This window comes from Neltuma alba, unplaced genomic scaffold, assembly GCF_004799145.2.
Source record: "Neltuma alba isolate B1F8T4 unplaced genomic scaffold, ASM479914v2 tig00011033_pilon, whole genome shotgun sequence".
NCBI lineage: Eukaryota > Viridiplantae > Streptophyta > Magnoliopsida > Fabales > Fabaceae > Neltuma > Neltuma alba.
In genome coordinates this window covers 286,802-297,539 of record NW_021635784.1, presented here as the reverse complement: position 1 = coordinate 297,539, position 10,738 = coordinate 286,802, and the positions used below count along the sequence as shown (strand labels likewise).

The following is a 10,738-nucleotide window of genomic DNA, read 5'->3' as shown; positions in this document are numbered from 1 at the left end:
TAATTGAATAATTTTTTTATTTTGGTTAAAGACATAGAAACACTTTGATGGCTATAAATATTATTATTCAATTTATTATATTTGTCAGTTAATTACTTTATTTTTATTAAACCTTATGATGATATTTACCAGGAATATAAATAAAAAGATTTGAACAATTAAACATATTATAAAAATAATTAAACTTTGTTGTTGCTAAAAAGGGTAATTGGCAGCGAAAATTATCGCCACTGAAAATATAACTGGTGGAGACCAAAATGTCACCCCTGAAACCTCAATCAGCAGCGACACTAATGTTGCTGCTGAAAACAATAACCAGTGGTGACAATTTGTCACCGCCAGTTACCTATTTTAGCAGTGACACTTCCGTCGCTGCTAATTGAGCTTTCAGTGATGACAATAATTATCGCTGCTAAAGCTTCCTATGTTTCAGTGGCAACATTTGCTGGTAGCAAGCTCATTGACATTATGTCACCATTGAAAAGACTTTTCATTCGCCACTAAGAATAGACTTTCAACATCGACTTTGTATGTCACCGCTGATAAGCTTTAGCCACAGCCGCAAGGGTGGTGACCTAGCGGTGACATTTCAAATTTTTTGTAGTGATTATAAGGACTACCTTGAAAAAAAATGGATAAATATGATTGACAAAATGAATTAGAGTCTTATATTTAAGACTAAAATAAAAGTCAAACGAGCTCTTATGTTAAGAAATGAAGATAGTATATGATAAATGTGCTGCATATAATTAAAGAGTGATGATTTAATATGTGTAACAGAATGTTCTTGCTGGGACTTGAACGTTATGGAAGAGGTGATTGGAAGGACATATCAAGGCATTTAGTGCCATCTAGAACTCCAACTCAAGTAGCAAGTCATGCACAAAAGTATTTTCCATTTATGGGAATGGTAAACGATTCAGCAAAGCTGACGACGACGAGAAATGTGAAACTCACCGTCTCCAATGACAATAAGCCATGATTATGGATTTAGTGATTGGAAGATCATATCAAGACATTTAGTCCCATCTAAACTAAAATATTTCCTTTGAGTAATAGATCGGATTTCAATTTTAGTTTCGATGGTTTAATCTGCTTGAAAAACTGTTGGTGGTTTTGTTATCTTTTGATTACATATATGCATGTTCTACTTTTGATTATATATGAACAATCCAGAAGTTTAACCGTTCAGTGGTTAATATATGCTTGAACATTTTGGTGTTATCTTATTCTTAAAAGATGTTTGAATTATATCTGATTGAATTATGCTTAGTAACCATATATGTGTGTGTGTGTGTGTGTGTGTGTGTGGTTATTTTTAATTATGTGAACAATTACGCTTATTCTATGAAAGAAGAAAATGGTAAGGTACCTCCCAAGTGCAGAGAAATAATATTAAAAAATAAAACAAAATAGGTGAAAAGGATTAAAAAAAAATTTTTGAGGCATGTCTCTTGTCTCCATACACATTTATATTTTGTATTGTACTCCGAAAAGCTCATAGAGGTCCCATAACAAATATGCCGGTGTTTTCTTTTCTTTTCTTTTCTTTTTACTAACTTAGAAAGATGATATTGAAAGAAATATATTTTTTTATTTGCATCATTAACATGATGAAGTCATTAAAAAATATTTTTCTTATCACATCTCCCACTTTTTAAAATCCCTTTTCCATGTATCCAACAATTTTAACCTGTCCACTTATATTTGTAATCTAAGTTAATTAAGCATCATGAAAGGACTCTAAAACATAAAATTAAATCCAAATAGGGAATAAGAAAATTACTACAGTCTTACATAGAACTCTACGATTGTTGGTATAAAAATATGGTAAGCAAAAACTTTTTTTGGAAAAAAAAGGAAAGAAAGGAAAAAGCACTGAATCATTAATTAAGATCCTATGTTTGGTTATATTTTTGTGTCTAAGAAAACTAATTAAGTCTAAATTATTAAATTAGAGTTCAACATTCCAAACAGCTCCTTCTCCTTCACCACAAGATTTGTGTATGTCCTTCATTTTCTCCACTGACTTGCAAATCCCACTGCATGACCAATCAAACGACGCCACGCATACATTTCCCGCCCTTTTCTTCCAATCACAGTCTGTACAAATTGATCCAAATTAAATTCATGTGAAATAAGGAGTAAAATGTCATTGATGTGCTTTAACTAGGCTTAACCATATTATAAATATCATTGAACAAAAAAAATTTATTCTACAAAATCTAAATCAATATATGTTACTCCTCCGGTCCTAAATGTTAAAAAGAAGTGAAAATTTTACTTTGATTTTAAATGTAAGATACTAAGATACCAATTTACCTTATCTCCTAAATTTACAATTTTTTTCCTAAACTATCATTATTGATTGCACATATTAAAGGAAGATTTCATTTGAGGGTAATTTCCATTGAAAATTATTAAAGAAGTATCTAGTGGAGATGAACAAATATTTTTTTTATGCATAATTAACTCAACTAATTAATTTTATTATCCCCATAAATTAGTTATCTAACTTTTATATTTAGAAAGAAGGAGTAGAAATGATCTATATGTTTTGAATAGCTGTAAATAGAGAAACTTCTAATTTTAGGCTTTGTTAAAAGTAAAGATGAAACTTGATAGCTAACCTGGAGGAGTTCCACAACACATAGAACGTTCATCAAGATGTTGAACCTCTAAGCCAAATAACCATGACCCTAAACTCACATCCTCATTTGCATATCTGTGGAGTATAGGCCTGCCAATGACACTTTATTAATGACTATATATATTTATATATATGTACATATATATCTCACTGAATAATAACAATAAAATTATATATCTAGCCAAATTAAATGTAGATTCAAATCAAATATCTCTATTTTGCGCATATAATTTATGAGTATTTATGGAAGATTCAGTACTCACCAATTGATAGAAATATAAGTTGCAAGATCCTTAGAAATGGCATAGATTTGGCCAGTGGCATGCCTGAAATACTTGTTTCCTTCTTCTCCAAATTTCCAGTGCTCAGGCTCATGATACTTAGCCCCTCTGATAATAACCCAATTAACATTGATATTATCACATTAAAAATCCAAATGTATTGCTAATTAACATATACTTATCAGCAAATTAAACATATAGAAGGGGGGAAAAAAACTCACTTTTGATATAGAACAGGACCAGATTTCATGCAGCCAATGTAAACCCTAGGTCTTGATCGATATTTAGCAAGCGTACTCACAAGTGTACCTTCAAAACATATATAAGAAGCAACATTCACATGTATTTGCAATCATATATAAGAATATAAATACTAGAAAAGATGCAACTTTCAACTAAGTATTCTGGACTGGACTGGCCATTAAACTAAGGTGTAGTTTAAGCGTCATCAATGTAATTATGGTTAAATCAAAAAATGATATTTGAATAAAAAGTATTAATCCACAAATAAATAGAACTTTCATGTATAAATCCCATAAAATCCAAGAAAAAAGAGTACTTAAGCACAAATTTTGATGAGCTTCTATTGTTTTAACTTAAAATGATGTCATTTCAAGTTCAGCAAGGAGAAAAAGGTATAAAATGCAGCCTAATTGACCTGTTCAAAACTTTTGATTGGACCGACTATGGGAAATTCGTTCACTAATTCACTAGTTTGGCCGATTGACCTAAATTGAATATAATTTTAATGTCATGCTTTCAACTCAAACTTCATATAAAGCACAAGGCTCAAGATTTAGTTCAATTCATATGTAAGTACCTAGATTCAAGTGGATGTCATCGTCGACCTTCATGTAGAACTCGGCATCCCACAAGGAGACAATGGTGGAGAAATAAAGACGAGTCTTAGAAGAGAGCTCATGGTAGCCCTCAACATGATCAAGTCTGAGGAAGTCTTTGTATTGAGCTGCTTCTTCGTCTATGGCTTTGTCCAGAATGCCTCCTGGTGTTGCACTGTGCCCTATCATGAACCTTATCACTATTCCTTTCTTTTTCTCAAGTTCCTTCAGCTCGTTACCTATTTATAGATGTTTCAATATCAATCATTTGAGATATACATAATAAAATGACGTTAACTTAAATGTATGACCAAATATAATAACAAGGACTAACTTAACATTTACTTTAAACAATAAAGATTAGGATTTTCTTGGTCTCAAAATGCGGATACATTTATCAATTTGAGCTAATTTGCATATTGATTGAGATTTAGTTTGTCCTCGATTTATTTCGTAGGGACACGCTTCAAAAATTAATATATGGTATTTTTTAATTTATTTACCAAAAGCATGGCAACTCATGAATTACTTGATGAGTGTGTTTGAGAGAGAGACGTATTTCTTCCTCTCTTTTTTTTGGGGAAAAAGGACAAAATAATATTAATTAAACAAGAGTTCTATAGTTTATAATACGAAAGAGTACAAATAAAGATTCTGATAAATACTAAGAAAAGAGGATAAGGATATTTTAGAGCTAAAGACATCTATTATTCAATAAGTAAATATAGGTAGGATATTAAATCAAGTGATGACGCACCAATCATCTCTCTAGAGTCTAGAGTATACACCAAAGCAAATATATTACATTATTGTTTGATGGTCAGTATCCATCATTAGGTATCTCTGAAGCCTTGTTGGCAAAAAAAAAAAAAAAATCTCTGCCTTCAGATATCATAACTCATAAGTAATTTGTTTTGTATAATTGAAATAAACTCGATAATTTAATTAAAAATTATTTTTTAAGTTTTAAATTTCCATTATAACTAAAAAATAATTATATATAATTCAAAAATAATAAAAATACAACAAGTATATATCTTATATTCTGTTTTTGTGAAAGGACAATAATAGTGTACAAATCATCTCTCTAACTCGGCCAAATCAAAGGTCTTGCCACTACTATTATTACTTCTTCTATTCAAAATATTTAACATAATTATTGAGTAGTCTATATTGCAACAAAATATGCGGGTAAAACAAAAACAAAATATAACCAATAAACTGTTATATTAATTCTCTAATTTTCTCTTAGATATCTTCATTTTTTTTCCCCCATAAAATCGTGAGTCAATAAGGGATAAAACTATTAATTATATGAGAATCTGGAAGTAACAATCGTTTAAAAAGCAAATCTACTACAATTCTAAGATGAAAATTACGAGCATCAAAAGCATTAAATAAATAATTAATTAATTAATATTAACAGTAAATTTACCTGTAGGCATCCATGTTCGTCGAAGTGAGTCTCGTCGTTGCTTGCTGCTAAAAGCTGTATTAATTCCGATAACCACAAAAGCTTTCGGTCTATTATTATTATTTTTGTTATTATGTTGGCTGTTTCTCCGTGCTGCTGCTAGTTCCATTTCCAGCGTTGAAACTGCCTTATCCAGTGACCTATTTTTGTACCCCAAATTAATTAATTAATTACTCTTAATGTATTGCATCACTACTATATATATAGAGAGAGGGGGGGCAGTATGCATATAAAAAAAAAAGAGAGAGAGGAAAAAGTACAATATATTGAAACAAATAAATCTCACTGGATAGCTTGATGGGTCTTCGAGACTTCCTCCATGACATCTCCAGGTTTTCCTTCAGCCAATTTCTGGGGGAAAAAAAATTTAAAAATATTATTATATTATTATGGTATTCACAAAATATATCATGTGGAAATTGTTAAGGTAGCTAATTTACTCAAATCGTAGTTGTGAGATTGAGTATATATTGTGTAAAAGGGGGCTCATTGATTCACAACATTAGACACCATTATTTCACATGCAATATTATTATTAAGGTCATAAGCACATTAAAATATTTCACACCAAAATACAATAAATTATAAGATTTCCAAACATTATTAAGAAATCTTATGGTAAGAATATAACAAATTAAACTGTTTTCCAGAACCAACAAGTACTTATAAATTACCCGCTTATGATCGCATCCTTGTGTGGCCACTGGCACGACGGTTTCAATGGTGGACGGACGAGTCCAAATCTGGGTGGTGAATAGGGTTCCGGCAAGAAAACAGACGATGGTCAAGAAGAGAATGGCTTTGCCTGAAAATGCCTTCCCCCTCATCTTCTTACTGATATTGTGATGACGATGATGATCACCAAGCTGCTTCTTCCAAGGCCACAATGAGACAATGCAATTCTGTAATGATCCTGCAACCAGTTTATTCCTCTCTGATGGCACCACCTTGACGTTAATTAGGGCCTTGTTGTGAGTTTTCATGGAAAAGAAAAGAAAAGAAAAGAAAGAGAAATGCAGAGAGAGAAAATGATCTCAGAACAGTGGTGAAGATCAAGTATAAGAAATTATGATCTCTTTATAAGGTGGCAATATTTACACGCACATGTATGAAGAAGATATCGATTGATTTGGCGGAATAAAACAAAACTTGTGAGCTATATGCTATAAAATGCAAAACCCATATGATCTTCGTTGTGCTTGCTGTACTTTCAATGTTATATTTTAGAGATATGATGTAGGCTGTCTATACATTTAGGCATATAGTTCAAATTTAATTAATTTTTATTACAGATTCATAATTTCATTCAATCAGATGGTTTTGGGAAAAATCATAAAAAAGGACCTTGAAAATAGAAAAATTATAAATAGGGACCTATTGCACAATTAGTATTGATTTTGACAACAATTGATAAGCAATTAATAATAATTTTTGTGAAAGAGTCTCTGCATGTAATTTTTAAATTTTAAAGGATTGTTTTTGTGATTTTCCCATAGTTTTAACCTTCATTGGAGAGTTGAAAACAACACTCACAAAGATATTGGCTTTCCGCAAATAATGGAGGAGCTAACCCAGTTTAATTTAAATAAAGATTAGTGGGTAAATCTGAATACTACTCCCTTTGTTTTTTATAAGATACAAATAATTAACTTATATAAATAAAAAAAATTGGTTAAAATTTATTAAAGACAGTAAATATGTAAAAAAATGTAATTTATTTTTAAAAAAATATCTATATTTGTGGAGAAAATGAGCCAGTAAATATAGTTAATTGACACAATGAGATTACCCAATAATTAATGTCGGTAAAAATAAAAATTATACAAAAAATTTCAAACACGCTTCTTATGAATAGGAACTTATCATTCTTAAAAACTCTTCTTACATATAGGACGAAGGGAGTATATAGTTTTTTACATAAAAAGGTTAAAAGGGGAAAGACAGTCTTCCACTGATTAAAAAAAAATTGATGATTTAATTACAAAAGTACTTAAACTATCTAGCTCAACTTTAGACGAACTAGGCAAAATATTTGTTCCAAATATCTAGAGATATTTATCATTCGGATTAATTAAGTCTTGATAATATTTGGTCAATCAATTTTTATAGGTTATTCTTGGCAAAAGGTATCATGTCATGTTGTCACATGTGGGATGTTGCACTGATTAAAAGATATTAATGAATTGAAAATGCAAGTCACAATAAACATATCTTTCCCAAAAACATATGTAGAATATATGAAGAACATGTCAAAATCTTTTACTCGTAAGAGATATCTTGAGCGCTTAAATTACCGCCTTATCAATTCCAAATTTGGTTACAAGAGAGAAACCATTAAATAGGTCATTGATATCTCTAATTTATAATTAAAAACACTTTTAATTGTTTAAAAAAACATTTTATAATTTAACCAAAACGTTATAATTAAAAATACTTTTTGATTGTTTAAAAACACATTTTATAATTTAAACAAAAAGTTTGCTTAAATTATAAAATGTGTTTTTAAACAATCAAAAAGTATTTTTAATCTATAATGATTTATACTATTTATAATTTATAATGAGTTGTATAGATATATAGATTAAAAGGTATATAATTACAATATTTTTCTCGTAAGTTCAGAAACTTTTTATTATCAAGAAACATGAAAAATTTTACTGCCTTGTAAAAAAAATTTCAAAATTAAATTCTTAATTTACTTCGCCAAAAATTTTGATTTACTTCCTGTTTTAAAATTTTGTAGAGTTCATGTGACTAATTTTGTTTATTTTATGTTATCTCAATACAAAACATACTTATAATTTGTTATTAAAGAAGTAGTGTAAATATAAATAAGGACACAGAATTAACTCGCATATATAACAAAACATTAGAAAGTAAATTAAAAAAGTAATAATATATTTTTCTTACAACTCCAAAAAAATGGATGCTAATAAAATACTTTAATAATAATTTAAAAAAAGGGATTACCAATGGCTACTCCAGTGCTGCTATTGATGATTCTATATTTTGTATGTAATATTTTATTTTACCATTTTAACCTTAATTTAAAAGAAATAGCAACAAAATAAAAATAATATTTATTTACATTTTTTTATTTTAACTAAATACACAAAATTAAAAATCATATTTAATGCAAATTAAATTTGAAAAATAGCACACAATGCCCAAAAAACAATTCAACAATCCAAGTTTAGAATATCAAAACAAATCGAGATACAAGCCAAAATATTGCTTTATTAAAACAAAAAGGAAAAGAAAAATGAAAGAATTGTCCTCAGAGAAGGCAACTAAATGAATCCATGCGACCAACCAATGAGTAGGACGATTCAATTTAGCTTCCAAGAATCAGTTGGTACCATTAAAAAAGGAAAAAAAAACCATATTTAAAATTCTAACTTCAAAAATAATATAAAGGAGAAATGGACAAAATCATGAATGATTGCAAACAAAAAGAAGTTGCATTCTATTACCTGGAAATGGTATGTCTGTTTGGAGGATCATGGCAACTGTGTATGGAAAAGGTTAATTTTCTGTATTTAGATTTCTTTAAAAGGGAAGTGACCTATTATGATGATCTCAACAAGCCAAGTTTGTGTTTGTGTGATTAATTATAGTCATAAGGTATGTTTGTATTACTTCCAAAATATTGGCAGTTTGATCACGCAGTTTTCATGTTTCAGCAAATTAATGTGTTCGCAGAAAAGAACATCCTCTCTTTGTGTGTGAACTTTGGATATTAATCTCAAATTATTAAGATGAGTAGAAGATATTTATTTTTTTAATTTCAATTAATTAAATTAGAATTAAAAAATTTACATTTTATTTTATTTGACTTTTTATTTTGGAATTGATATTTGAATCAAATATAAAAATTAAAACATTAAAATCTCAATCTTTCAAATTAAATATGAATATTTGAGATATTATTTTAAAGATGAGGATTCATATCCATATTTTATATTTATATTTACTTTTAATTTTTAATTATAATTTTTAAAAAATATGTATTATGATTTTTAATACTAAAATATGCAAAAAAAAATCTTAAAATAATACACACACAAACGCACGCACGCATCAAATTTGAATGATTCATATTTTGCTATTAGTATTAGTATTAAAGACATTTACTTAAGCTTAAACAATTATTCTTGAACTTCCTAATACAGAGATTTTATGATTAAAAAAAAATTTATAGTTTACTCAATTTCAAGTTTTGTGACATTTTTATCCATGTTTTTATCAACATTTTCTTTCATCTACAACATTTAATTATTGTTTACATTTCAACAAAGCTAAGATTATAACCGGGCATTTGTATGAGCTAAAGCTTCTCTAGTGATATCTAGATTTAAATAATTTATAATGCACCTTTGCCCTCTATATTTGCACAGAATTGGAAATATAAACAATACAATTATTATTATTATTATTATTATTATTATTATTATTATTATTATTATTATTATTATTATTATTATTATTATATCTCCTTTCAAAATATCCTGATGTTGTGTGTGGGGTAGGTACACCAGAAGTTCTGAGAGCGTATAGCTAATAGCTGCCAGCAATAACTCCGTGAGACAGAGACAGAGACAGAGCAGCACATGTTAGTGTAATACTTTCAATACACCAAAATTCAAAACCTGAATTTCAGGTTCTGATGGAAACGTAAACCAGAATAAACTAATTTCTTTATATTATTTTGTTGGGAAGTATATGTATTAAACGAGGATAAAATTGTGAAATTTTAATGTAGAATTAACAAGATTTAGAATTTTTTTAAGTCTGAAAAATATTAAAAGTAGCTTATGAATAAGAATAAAAAAATATATCATTACTAATTAAAACTGACATAGATCATGGGAACAACAGATATGCTTTTATTTTAGAAATTCAAAGCTTATCATTTTCACATGGCACAACTCCAAATTTTAGAGCAAGAGAGACTTCAACTTGAAAAACCCAGTACGATTCTCACTTTTTCTTCACTTTTCAATTTTTCACCCTCGTTTATTTGTTGTTAGTTCATGGGTTGTCTAAATTTTTTATTTTATTTTTTGTGCTTCAATTGGCCTTCAATTCACCATTTTAGGTTACCGCTTCTTGGAACAGTGATTGAAAGTTTCAAAAGTAGCTTTTTATTTGTAATTTACGAAATATAAAATAAGTATGTGATAAGAACTTTTTTTCGAATTACATAAAAGTGCTTATAAATATTTACCGAAAAGGACTCCAAACAAGCCCTAGATTGTTTTCATTCATGATTTAGTTCATCTTTTCAAAGGCCCATAGGAATCTTGGGCATTGCAGATTGCACTGTCAAAAAAGTCATTAACTAGGAATTAAAATAAGTAATACTCCTCCAATCCTTAATGTATGATCTAAGTGAAGAATTGATATTAATTTTATATGTAAAACTTATTTCACATGTTTATTAATTTTTTTTCAAATTAATCGTATTGATATTCCCTCAACAATGATTTAGTAG

The 10,738-nt window shown here is 28.7% G+C and overlaps 1 pseudogene; it reads right to left on the bottom strand.

The window, feature by feature from the left end:
• Positions 1 to 1,954: 1,954 nt before the first annotated feature.
• On the bottom strand, positions 1,955 to 6,071 carry LOC114760863 (probable beta-1,3-galactosyltransferase 8; annotated as a pseudogene).
• Between the last annotated feature and the right edge of the window lie 4,667 nt (positions 6,072 to 10,738).